At 39.1% G+C, this 13,257-nt stretch overlaps 1 pseudogene; it reads right to left on the reverse strand.

The window, feature by feature from the left end:
- Nucleotides 1-4,089: 4,089 nt before the first annotated feature.
- LOC114211889 (large ribosomal subunit protein eL15 pseudogene) lies at nucleotides 4,090-4,686 on the reverse strand (annotated as a pseudogene).
- Between the last annotated feature and the right edge of the window lie 8,571 nt (nucleotides 4,687-13,257).

The raw sequence follows: 13,257 nt of genomic DNA on the forward strand, positions 1-13,257 counted from the left end.
AGTCATTTGCAGACTCCCATGAAACCATTTTCTACCACATTATTTAATTGAAAAGTCATAAATTTTACTGCTTGAATCTAGCAAAGAAAAGATTTTTATGATACCAGAGACATGATTTGACAGGATTTTAAATTTTACTAACCAGATATTTTACATTCCTGGAAGAAGTCTTAGAAAATGAAGCTCGTTGCAATTTTAAGAAGTTAAAATTCTATATTTCTTTGGTAAGATGTCTGTCTGACACAGTCTATGAACTGTGCCCTGCTAAGATGTTTGATGGCATAAGAAATTTTCACACAAAACACCAAAGAGATTCTCAGTGAGTAGTGTGAACATCTCTCCTCAGTGACATCTGCAGAAGTTAAAATGACTTGGCATTACTGCACATATGCTTTACCACCTTACTAAAGAACCAACTGCCGATGATGTTTTCCCACAACATAGGTAAAGGGAGTTTTTTTCTAACGTCTGAAATAATGTTCTGTTATTTCCTCAGGAAATATTGCATGAATAGAATATTATTGTATTTCCATTACTATAGAAAAGTTCAGGAATAAAATAATTATTTTGTGTCATTTAGACATAAGCATTTTTTCTTTCTGAAATAATCTGGATGGTTCCAGTGATTCTTGATAGTCTCGGTAGTTCTTTAGTTGTAGGAATTTGGTCTATGAGTGGAAATCCAGAAAAATCCAAATATTTATCCTAATGCAGGTGATCAAACTGAAGCTGAAAATCTGTGTTAGGTAATATAGAGAAGATAAGATTGCTCTACTACCAAATATCCAGAATTTCAGGGACTTGGCTTTCATTTTGCTATACCAAAAGAAAGGCATGCTATTCTTCTGGAAAGAAATGGTGGCAGGTGGGATAAACAATTGAGAATCATCAGGTAGGGGCACCTGGGTGGCTCAGTTGGTTAAGTGTCTGCCTTTGGCTCAGGTCATGATCCCACGGTCCTGGAATCGAGCCCCATGTCAGGCTCCCTGCTCACTGGGGAGCCTGCTTTTCCCTCTCCCTCTGCCTGCCGCTCTGCCTACTTGTGCTCTCTCTCTCTGTCAAATCAATAAATAAAATCTTTAGAAAAAAGAATCATCAGTTATTTGGGCCAAGTAAATTAAATATACTTTCCTGATATTTTAGGTATGTATAGGGTGTGTAGATATGTAAGAGGCCACAGTTAACCAATCAAGTTTGTGTGTGTGTGTGTGTGTGTGTGTGTGTTTTCCAGACAATAGGAAGTGAGTAGAAGTCTTTAAAGAGGGGAGTAGAATAAACAGGTTTGCTGTATATGGAAGCAAACACTGATGATGACAATAGATGGAAGGAGTGGAGCCTGTTCCTAAGGAGATGAGAAGCTGATGTACCAGCCCAGATAAAGGACTGTGAGAGAGAGAGATCATGGCAGTAGGAATGGTGATGGGAAATGCAGTCAGTTATTTGGGTCAAGTAAATTAAATATATATAAATAAAAATATTTCCTGATATTTTAGGTATGTATCCAATCACTCATTCAACAGATATTTGTTAAATACCTATTATGTGCTAGGTGCTGAGTTTTATATACTAGGAATACAGGAATGAATAAAATGGACCAATCAGTTATCTCAAGGAGTTTATATTCTGGTGAGAAAGATAAAAATTTTTGAGAGAAAGATATTCAGAAAATTCTTCACAAATTCTTAAATATGAAAATATTTCTTTTTTTTAAGATTTTATTTATTTGTTTGACAGAGAGAGAGCGAGCGAGAGCAGAAACACAAGCAGGGGGCATGGAAGAAGGTGAAACAGGCTTCCTGCCGAGCAGGGAGCCCAATGCGGGGCTTGATCCCAGGACCCTGGCATCATGACCTGAGCCGAAGGCAGACGCCCAATGACTAAGCCACCCAGGTGCCCCAGAAATATTTCTATAGCATACGATTCATCCCCAAAGCAATCAAACCCTATGAAAATCATGCAGCCTTTTTAGTCCCTCAATGAGATTACTTTGTATGCCATGAGGAGCAGAGAACAGTAAGACCCCAGTGGAACACAATGCAGCATATGCCCATGAGTACACTGACAACTGTAAATATATTTAATAGAAAGCATTACTTACAGGCACAGTTACTTTTGAAGGAAGGTGTTTATTAAAAGGAAAGACCCTAGGGGTGGCTGGGTGGCTCAGTTGGTTAAACATCTACCTTCGGCTCGGGTCATGATCCTGGGGTCCTGGGATTGAGCCCTACATTGGGCTCCCTGCTCAGCGGGAGGCCTGCTTCTCCCTCTCCCTCTGTCTGCCACTCCCCCTGCTTGTGCTCTCTCTCTCTGTGTCAAATAAATAAATAAAATCTTTAAAAAAAAAATAAAGTAAAAGGAAGATCCCTGTCTGCTGCACTCCTTGATGACTTTGACTGGAAAAGTCTGCACTTAGGTGTCAGGGAAGGATGCATGGTCTCATAATAAAGACAATAACTGAAACTCAACTGTCCCTTTTTACTTCTCAGATCTTAAGAAAGTCTATTCCGTGTACATGTATGAGATACATGAAACTGTTGTTGGGAGGGAAAATGTTTCCTCTGCCAACTAAATTCCAGTGATAAGAATGGGGGGCGGAATTGCAAATTAACTGAAAGTAGACAAAATAACAAGAGAAAAGTTTATTTTGTGTGGGGGAGCATTCAGATGAAGAGGTTCCCCAAACAACTAGAGATGGAGGTTTGTATGCCAACTTCATAGTGGAGAGGGAGCAGGAAGAAAGGGCTTCTGTGGGAAGACAAATGCGCTTTAGGAAAGATAAACGGGCTTTTAGGAGAACAAATGGAAGGTGTGACAGTTTGTGATAGTATTTGTTTATGTGGTCTCTCTATCCCAGTGTGGGTGGTCATCTCCTTACTGAGAGTGAAGCTCCCCTTGGGACAAGGGAGGTATGACAACCTCTCAGAAGATTCTGCCTTTAGTCATAAGACTATCTCAGGTATGAGATCAAGTTAACACAGGCAGAAACCCAGGAGCAGAGGAGACCATGGGCATGTGGACCTTCTAGGACTTCTTGGAAATTTCAGTGCAATTTGAACTTCCTCAGGGGATGGAATTGAAAGCTTAACCAATCTTATTTAGATAGTAAGGTGCACAGAAAGAGCCTTTTCTAATTACTGATGTTAGTATCTCTGCCTTCAACTAATCTACCACAAGTACACCTTATTTAAGTACTTAGGTGTAACAAGGGCTATAGGGATGAGGAAAGAAGTGTAAGAATGGGCATTTAGGGGCGCCTGGGTGGCTCAGTCATTAAGTGTCTCCCTTCAGCTCAGGTCATGATCCCGGAGTCCTGAGATCGAGCCCCGCCTTGGGCTCCCTGCTCAGTGGGGAGCCTGCTTCTCCCTCTGCCCCTCCCCACCTTGCTTGTTCTCTCTCTCTCTCTCTTTCTGTCAAATGAATAAATTAAATCTTTAAAAAATTAAAAAAAAAAAGAAATGGGCCTTTATAAGATAAGGTATGGAGTGGCTGTCTTAACCTGGCTCAGCCACTTACATGGGATCTTAAACAAATTAATTCACCTCTCTGAACCCCCAATTTCATTATCTACATAAAATAAGCAATATAATTCTTACCTTTGAGAGTTTACTAGGTATTAGACATCTTATGTACATTATATTTATTTGTCCTTTTAGTAATATGTTATGATGGAGGTATTGTGACTCCTGTTTACACTTAACTCAAAAGCTTTAAGAGGTTAAGACACTTATTTAATATCACACAGATAGTAAACAACAGAGGTGAAATTAGAATCCAATTCTGTCTGATTCCAAATTTCATCTTTTTACCACTGCTTATGCCACCTTAATATGAGGTTGTTGTAAGGATTAGATTAAATTAAATGATGAAATATAAATAAATTGGCCGGCACAATTCCTGGCACATAGAAGGCACTCAACACATGGAAACAGCTTTGTAATTGTTTAATCATGAAGAATAAAATAATCTCTATACGATTCTTTTTGTTCTAATGCTCTCTGACTGTGATCCCTGACCTTTTGGAGACGAAAATTTTTTTTTTGACTGTCCTAAATTGTTTATCAGGTAAGAACTTTACAAACATTACTTATATTAGCAGTAATGGTAGACCTGGAGAGTATTGTGTCTTCTCCATGTAGGAAGGCAAGAACAGCCAATAGTATGGTAGAACTTGTGTGACCCTTTCCAAGGCCACGACTCTTGCTCTCGCTGCACTTGTGGACTGGTTTGGTGATCCACTGCGTGTCAGGATTTCTTCTCATAGCTTTATAGAATGGATCAAGGAGGATAACCTCAAAGAATTTGTATGTGGAATCTTTGCCAACACAGTAGACTCTCAGAGCCCCATGGTCATGTCCAGCTCTTTCCTCTGCACCAGGCTGAAGGCTTCAGGCAAACTTTTAGATGATAACACCATGATGGACAGGCTAGTTGTAGGTAGCACCTTTAGGAACTGGGCATTTGCAGCCACCACGTTGCACATGAATCCGATATATGACATAACCTTGGTTGGCCTTGTACCCCAGTCTGTGCACTTTCTCAGGCAGTTGGGTGGGTTGAGTGGGGTGGGGAGGCCCTGTGGAGCTCAAAGAACTATGAGTACTACCAGTGGTGCACCCTGAAAACAAAGCACATTACACAGGGCTGCTTTTCCCTCCATAGCTCCTGGATGTACTTGTAAGCACCCATCTTGGCTTACCTTGGAGCTGATGACTGATACCAGATGGAAAGAAAAGAGCCTTTCTCCCCCAAAATACACATAAACACACACACAAACACACTGAATTATTTTTTTAAGATCTTATTTATTTATTTGTCAGAGAAAGAGAGAAAGAGAGAGAGAGAGCACAAGCAGGGGGAGCTGCAGGCAGAGGGAGAGGCGGGCTCCCCGCTGAGTCAGGAGCCCGATGCAGGGCTTGATCCCAGGAACCTGATATCATGACCTGAGCTGAAGGCAGATGCTTAATCGGCTGAGCCACCCAAGCGTCTCCACACACACTGAATTGAATAAAGATGCATACCTTATATAAGAGAGCAAATGAGTAGTATAATATTGTCAAAAGGAATTCAGAGAATCAGAGAAGGGAAAATTGATTGAGGTAGGAGCCTCCTTCATGAAGGAGGTAGAACCTGAGCTGGGGAGAATTTTCATGGTGCTTAAATGGTTAATAGAATTTCCCTAAGAACCTCATTTACAACAGAAATTAGTTTAGGCTTTTGGGTGAATATGACTCATTTAAATGCTCAAAACCATGAATCACTCAGAGTAGCATTATGGGTAATTTTAATGAAACATCTTTAAAGTCTCTATTCCTTTGTTAACTGCTTCTATTGAATTTAAACAAAAGTCCCATTTCATTCTAAATTTAAATCCAAAAGAGATTTGATCTTTTCTTCCTGCCATTTTGCAACCAATGTAATTTCTAACAAGTGCCTGGAATTAAGATGTGAGTCAGATCAGAAAACTGCATTTGGAACTGAATGGAATACCAAAGCAGAATGGGGATAAAGAGATTTTAGAGTGACATATCCAGTTAAAACCACTTGAACTGGCCCTCATCAATTCCTGACACCTCCTCACCTTTCAGTGACTGGAAGGACCACTAACGTTCCACTATTTGGAATGCTGGGAGATTAGAAAAAGTAACTTAAAAAAATTAAAAATTATAAGTAGCTCACACACAAAGATCTGTATGTAAATGTTAACATCAGATTTATTCATAAAACCCCAAACTGGAAACCAAACAAATGTCTATCCACTGGAAAATAATATACAAATCGTGGTACATCCATACAACACAATACCACACAGTAGTAAACGGGAACAAAGTTGATTCATGCAGTAACAAGATTGAGGCCCTAGAGTGTAATGTTAAGTGAAAGAAGCCAGGCACAGAAGTCCACTGCCTACCGTGTGATTCTATTTATATATCATAGTCTAGAAAAAAGAAAATCTGTAAGGGCAGAAATCAGTTCAGTTGTTACCAGGGACCAGGAATGGAATGAAAAAAATAAAAAAGGAAGGAAGGATGGGAAATAAGATGGTGGAAGGAACCAAAGAGGCATACATTTAATTTTTTCTAATATTTTTATCACAGTACAATAACATATAAAATTTACTATCTTAATCATTTTTAAGTGTATAAGTCAGTGGTATCAAGTACTTTCATATTGTTGTATAATAACCACCACGCATCCATCTCTAGAACTCTTTTCATCTTGCAAAACTGAAACTCTGTTTATCCATTAAATAACAATTCTCCATTCTCCCCTTTTCAAGCCCTTTGTTACCATCATTCCATCTCTCTCATTTTGGCTACTCTATGTACTTCATATAAGTGAAATCATATAGTACTTGTCTTTTTGTGACTGGCTTATATCACTTACCACAATATCTTCAATGTTTGTCAATGTTATAGCATATGTCAAAATTTCTTTTTAAAGATTGAATAATATTCCATTGCTTATCCATTCATTCATTCATTGATAAACATTTGGGTTACCTCTGTGATTTAAATAGTGTGAATAAGGGCCCCTGGATGGCTCAGTCGTTAAGCATCTGCCTTCAGCTCAGGTCATGATCCCAGGGTCCTGGGATCCAGTCCCGTATCGGGCTCCCTGCTGGGTGCACAGACTGCTTCTCCCTCTCCCTCTGCCATTCCCTCCACTTGTGCTCTCTGGCTCTCTCTCCCTCTGTCAAATAAATAAATAAATAAATAAATAAATAAATAAATAAAGTGAATGATGCTTGTTTTGTGAGCTAACATATAATCTATCCTGAGGAAAATTTCATATGCTCTTGAGAAGAGCATATCTAAAGTATAGTTCAAGTCCAATGTTACCTTATTGATTTCCTGTCTGTATGATCTATCCATTGTTGAAAGTGGGGTACTGAAGTACTCTACTGTTATGATAGTAGTTGTCTCTTCTCCCTTCAAATCTGTTAGTATTTGCTTAGTATATTTAGGACCGCTAATGTTGGGTGTATATATAGTTATGATTATTATACCCTCTTGATGAATTGATCCTTTTATCCTTTTATTATTTTTTATGTGGTAAGTATATAATATATATATGTGTGTGTATATACACACACACACACACATATATCTTCTTTATCTCATGTTACAACTTTTGTATTAAAGTCTTTTTTTGTCTAATATAGATGTAGTTACCCTTATTCTGTTTTGGTTTGCACTTGCATGGACTATCTTTTTGCATCCGTTCACACTGAGCATATGTGTGTCCTTAAAGCTGAAGTGAGTCTTGTAGGCTGTGTATAGTTGAGCCTTATTATTTTATTCATTTAATCATTTCATGGCTTTTGATTGAAGAATAAACCCATTTACATATAAACTAATTATTAATAGTTAAGGATTTACTAATGCCATCTTATTAATTATTTTCTGGCTTTTTACAGTTCCCTTTTTCCTTCCTTCCTCTCTTGTTGTCCTCCTTTGTGAGTTGATGACTTCTCATAGTGATATGTTTTGATATCCTTCTTTTTATGTTTTATGCATCTACTGTAGATTTTTGCACTGGGCTTACCATGTGGCTTACATAAAACATCTTAAAGACACAAGTCTATTTTATCCTGATAGTAATTTCAATCTCATACAAAAACTTTACTTTTTTACTCCCCTCTTTTCATATTTTTGATGTCACAACTTACTTCTTGCATATTGTGTATTCTTTAACAAAGGACTGTAACTATAGTTATTTTTAATACTCTTGTCCTTTAGCATATTACTAGAATTAAGTGGTTAATACATTACCATAGTACAGAATTAGAGTATACTGAATTTGACTATATACTTACCTTTATCAGTGCCCTGTATATTTTTATGTTTTCATGTTATGAATTAACATCTTTTCATTTCACCTTAAAGAACTCCTTTCAGTATTTCTTGTAAGACAGGCTTAGTGGTACTAAAGTCCCTCAGCTTCTGTTTGGAAAAGTCTTTATCACTCCTTTGTTTCTGAGGGACAACATTCCTGGGTAAAGTATTCTTGGTTGGCAGGGTTTTTTTTTCAGCACTTTGACTATATCATTCCACTGTCTCCTAGACAATAAGGTTTCTGCTGACAGTTGAAGTGCTTCTTTATAAAGATGGATAGAAATGTGCAGTCAAGCCCAGATTGTCTCCAGCAACACCTGCATGAACAAACATCATCATATTGGCTTTTCCTTCTTGCCTGTTTCACTCAACTTCTTCCCCCCAAATCCTGCATCCTGGCATCACTTCCCAGATAAATACTGTACCCAGGTCATTAGCTCTCTCTCTGCTTTTTGGGGAACCCAACTAAGGCAAGAGTATTTGCTTACTTACTTACTTAATGTATGTATGTTTGTATGTATGTATGTATTTTTGCAATGATACATTTTCTTTTTCCTTTTTCTTTTGAAATAATTCCAAACATACAGAAAAGTTATACAAAAGAATAGAGCAAAATAATTCCCATAATCTCTTTGTCCAGAAACTCAATCAAGTTTTGCCTTTAAATCATTTGAAAGTCACTTCAGCCAGAGAGGAAGGGGCTTTCAACAGAGGGAGGTACAGTAACAATGGCTGCCTGCCTTTAGCTGCTCCCCTTTGATCAGAAGCAGCAGTCGATGATCAGAGCACAGACCTCCAATATTTGAAGGACAAGGTCCTTTTTGCCCCCTCTGGCTCTCATAAGCTATGTGCAAGCTGCTCCAGGGACACATGTGCAGCTGCCTGCCATGGGGCTGGGGAGTGATGGATAGATACCTGCTAATGTGCTGAAACTGACCGAGGTTAACCATAACTTACCTTAATTTACTGACCAAGATTTCCTCTGTTTGTTGCAAGCTCTCAATAGACTCCAGGATTCCAAAATAGTTACATCAGACAGATTCTGCCAGTGCAGTTGTTGTCTGGGTGGGAAGACAGATTTCTGATGCTTCCTACTCCATCATTCTCTCAGAATCCAGGAGTAATTATTTTTGTCTTTACAAATGGATTCATTGATTCTTTGTCAGTGCTGGGGCTGAAAAGAAGAAGGTGTATCATACAAACAAATGATTATCAAATGATGTATAAATATCCTGAAAGTTCTGTGCACGAGGTACTAGAAGTACACTGGAGAGACCCTGAACCAGCCATTCTCATCTGCAGCACCCAGGTATCACTAATTGATCCAAGCTCTCTTTCACACAAATGGCTTTTGGAATCATTCCTAGTATAATGCTGGAGTTGTCCATTACCAAAGACACCAAAGTTTTCATTCTAACTTTGAAGTTTTTAAGTTAAACATTCTAAAAGTTTCAGGTCCTTTGAAAGCATAAATCAGAAATTATTGTATGATAGATGTTATTCTTTGTTCTTTCAGCCCATGTAGTTTTCCCCAAACTTAGCTTTCTTTCATTTTATGCTCCTCTGGGACTAGCTTTGAGCTGCCTACACTTTTTAATGGAAACTAGAAAATTCCTTAATTCTTGCTTTAACACGAGACTCTGCTCACTCCAACTACTTACTTGCCGGATGGTAATAACTTGCTGTTGAGTAACTTTTACTGAAAGAAGTAAAACTTCAATCATCCTTTCCCCATGTAATTAGAATGTGTTGTAGTTAGTTCAAATTATTGCTTTTTAAATCTATTGTTCTCTATATCTAGAGACAAATATTCTATGTTAGCTTAATGTCATCCTGTGTTCCTGTAGCAATTATTCATATAGTACAAACTGCTAATCTCACTATACTTTCATTCAACTGAGATAGGAAAGATTATACCATCATTTCACATTGTCCCTTTGATTTGTCTCACTGGCCTTTAGGAAATATTTCTGGGACAAAAAACAATGAAGCAAAATTGTTTCTCTTTTCAAAAGAAAAATCCTGTTTAAGGAAATGAAATACTTCTTTATGAAAATGGTTAGAAATATGCAGCTGTCTCACAGATGGTAACCTCTCAGAGTTTTGAAGGCACCCCTTCTTGAGACAAATGGAGCATATAAACAGGTGTGGAAGCCACTGCTACTGTTATGAAAAGTGAGAGCAAAGGTTTGGCATTTGAGGTTTTCCTACATGTTACACTAATTTCAGTGACAAGGGACCAGTTCCTGGGAACTCAGTCTCTAGCCTAGGGAGAGGCTTGGGTGGTAGTTGGGGACTACTGGCCATTATAGCTATTTCAGGAGGAGGAACGTTTGGGGAAGTCCTGCTAAATGCCAGGAGCTTTACAAACTTTATTTCTCTCTGTCTTTCTAATGATCTTACCAAAAAAATGCATTTTTCTCCAGCTGGGGAAACTGAGGCTCAGAAAGATTCAGCAATTGTTCCCTGTCAAGTGCTGGGGCTACGTGATGGATACCCAACCCCAAATGATTACTCTTAACTAATCTTGGATTAGCATAGCACACACACTTCTCCCCTCATTGGTTCCTGGTTAATTCTCATAACCTAACTATAAAATACAATATCAAGTACCTAGACCCCTTTCCCCACTTCCTACAATCCATCCATCCCAGATGGGGTTGGGCTCTAGTGGAATCTAATGTCTTAAAAAAAATTGTTGGGATAGGGATGGGGTGCCCCTTAATTCTCTTAAAAAAGCTTGGGAAAGAAGAAGATCAGATGTCAGGGTCCTACTTTCCAGTCTCTCCCAGTATCTCCCATGACTTATTGCAAGACCAACTGCTGTCTTTCCCATCCAGAAAAGAGAAAGAATTTCCAATTTTTCTGTATGGAAAACCTAAGGCATTGGGGATGTGCTGGGAGTCTGAGACAAGAGGACTAAGATATCCTCAATAAAGAGGAAGCGGGATGGGGCTCCTGAGAATAGTGGAAAATCCAGTTTTCACTCTGGCTGCCTTCACTTCAAAGTCCTTGCTTCCCACATCTGTCCCAGGGCTTCCTAAGGTCCCAAACACAGGGGCAAATGTGGCACGAATCATCTGTATGATTACTAAATATTTCCATTATCCAGGATAAGGCAAAGAAGGACTTTATATAAATGAAGGCCAAGGGGAAGTGCTGACACATCTAAGAAATGGCACCTTGGTGACTTTCTGATGACCGACCAAGGTCTCCCGAAGTCTCACTTCTAAAAGCATGTTATCAGTCAGTAAACAAAAAACAACCTAAGAGAGATGACAAGCAGCTGGCTAGTACCATCTAGTGGTAACAGAGAAACAATAACCTTTTTTTTTTTTTTTTTTTTTTAATGACCTTTCAAAAATGGGGAGAGACTGAAACCTCCCCTTACTTTCTGGGCACAGTGATGGTTTATTATTAGGTGCGGAGCTTGCACCTTTTCTCCAGGGGGAGTTGAGGAACAATACCCAGGGTGCTTGTCAGAGAGAACAGAGTGAGGAGATTAAGTTGCCCTTCAAGATAAACTCATTTCAGTGCTTTGGAATAGAGGCACAGGGATTTACATGAATAGCTCATTTTTTGTTTGGCTAACTCTTCGAGCCGGGGATCTCTGTGGAGGGGCTGGGGGTTTCCTGAAAACCAGCTGCTTTGCTTACCAGCCTTGTCATCCCAGAACCAAATATCGGATTAATGCTGGCCATGGCAATTGGGTTTAGGGCCTTTGTAGTGCTGCTTCTAGGTCTCACAGGCAGAATTTCAGAGCAGTGACTGCTCACAGCACACTTCTTCGTGGGTTTTCAGCGGCTGCAGCTACACGCCACTCAGCAAAAAAAAAATCAGTTACTACAGTTTATTCAATACCTACTGTGTGCCAGGTACCACAGGAAGCATGTTAGCTGAATTGGCGAATTTAATGATTGAAACCAGGTTGAGGCAGGTGTTCTTGATCTCATTTATGTATAAAGAATAAAGCTCAAAAAAAAAACACATGACTTGTCCAAGGTGGCAGAGGTCACAGAGAGAGGTGGCACTTGCATGCAGCCGGTCTCGTAGCCCCGGGCCGCTGCCAAGGATATCCTCACAACTTAACACATGGTCCCTATCTTTAGGAAGTTTATATTTTTAGGAAGGCAAGACATGCACAGAAATGGAAATATACCATGAGGACCTCTGCAAAATGGGTATGTTTCTGGAGATTACCGACTGATGGACAAGGCTAGACCCGCTGAGACATTGATTCCCTTTACCCCATGAAAATGTCCTTCTCTGTTAGCCAAGGGGCTCAGAAAGCCTCTTGTCACTCCCTTTCTATTCAGTGGCCCCCATTTAAATGCAGCCTGATTTGCTGATAACCAATGAGTTGGCACCAATGTGGAATAAGGAAATGCAGCATTTAGGAAGATTAATCTGGTGTCATGGGCAAGATGGACTTAGGTAAAGAATCTGGGGTCAGGGAGATCAGTAAGGAGGGAGTTGTGATCATTAGAGTCTCAGGAGCTGGGTCTGGACTGAAGTGATAGCTGTGGGGATGGAGAGGAAGACATCATAAAAGAACCTTAGAGACTAATTGGGACTTCGTTGTTTATGGGAGATGAAGAAGAACAATGATCGGTGACAGGAGGAAAAGGCTGTGTGTATGTGTGTGTGTCGGAGGGGAAGTCTATGTCAAGAATGTTGCACATAGTCCCAAAGTTAGTTATAGGAATGGGAAAGCAACTTATCCTCTCTAACCAACCCCTGTGCGTTGATCAAATCAAGCTCCGGAAACAAGAGCTATTTAAATAAAATAAAAACAAAAAGTGACCTCTTTCTTCCAAGTCCATTATTAACTCATTTTCTCATAATGATGTTTTTAGCTAATTGGCTTTAAAAAGTATGTTAAATATTTTTTTTTTCTCCTGAATGTATAAATACCCTATGCGTATACACTTAAGAATTTATTTTTCTCCATTTTCTTTGTGTCATTTTGATATCCTGACCTTAAAATGCCCTTTTAGCACTTTTTAAAAGCATTATATGCCTCTAATATATCCATACTAAATATAGTTCTAAAGATGTGGGGAGAAAGTCTCATGTTTATATATAAGGCAAAGGGTCTGTATCTTTGCTTTCATTTAAATGAGGTAAACAGAGAAAAATTTGGCTCCCACAGTCTGTTTGCCCTACTGCTTCCCTCTGATTCTAAGATGGGATGGGCTTAATTCAGGATATTCCTCCTATGGGCAGAAGGGGTTGATGGTCAACTGATGAAAGGGCAGAGCTAGAGCTGAAGAGGATGGAGATAAGCTGACTGTAAGGGTTCTACTGTGAGTTGGGTTGAATCTTTGTATAGTGCATACACACACACACAGACATTTACATACAAACGCATGATACACACACATGCAAACATACGCATACAGAAACACACAAAGGTACACAT

This window comes from Eumetopias jubatus, unplaced genomic scaffold (assembly GCF_037043125.1).
Source record: "Eumetopias jubatus isolate StellerSeaLion01/CBP00866 unplaced genomic scaffold, mEumJub1_p1.0 scaffold_3, whole genome shotgun sequence".
NCBI lineage: Eukaryota > Metazoa > Chordata > Mammalia > Carnivora > Otariidae > Eumetopias > Eumetopias jubatus.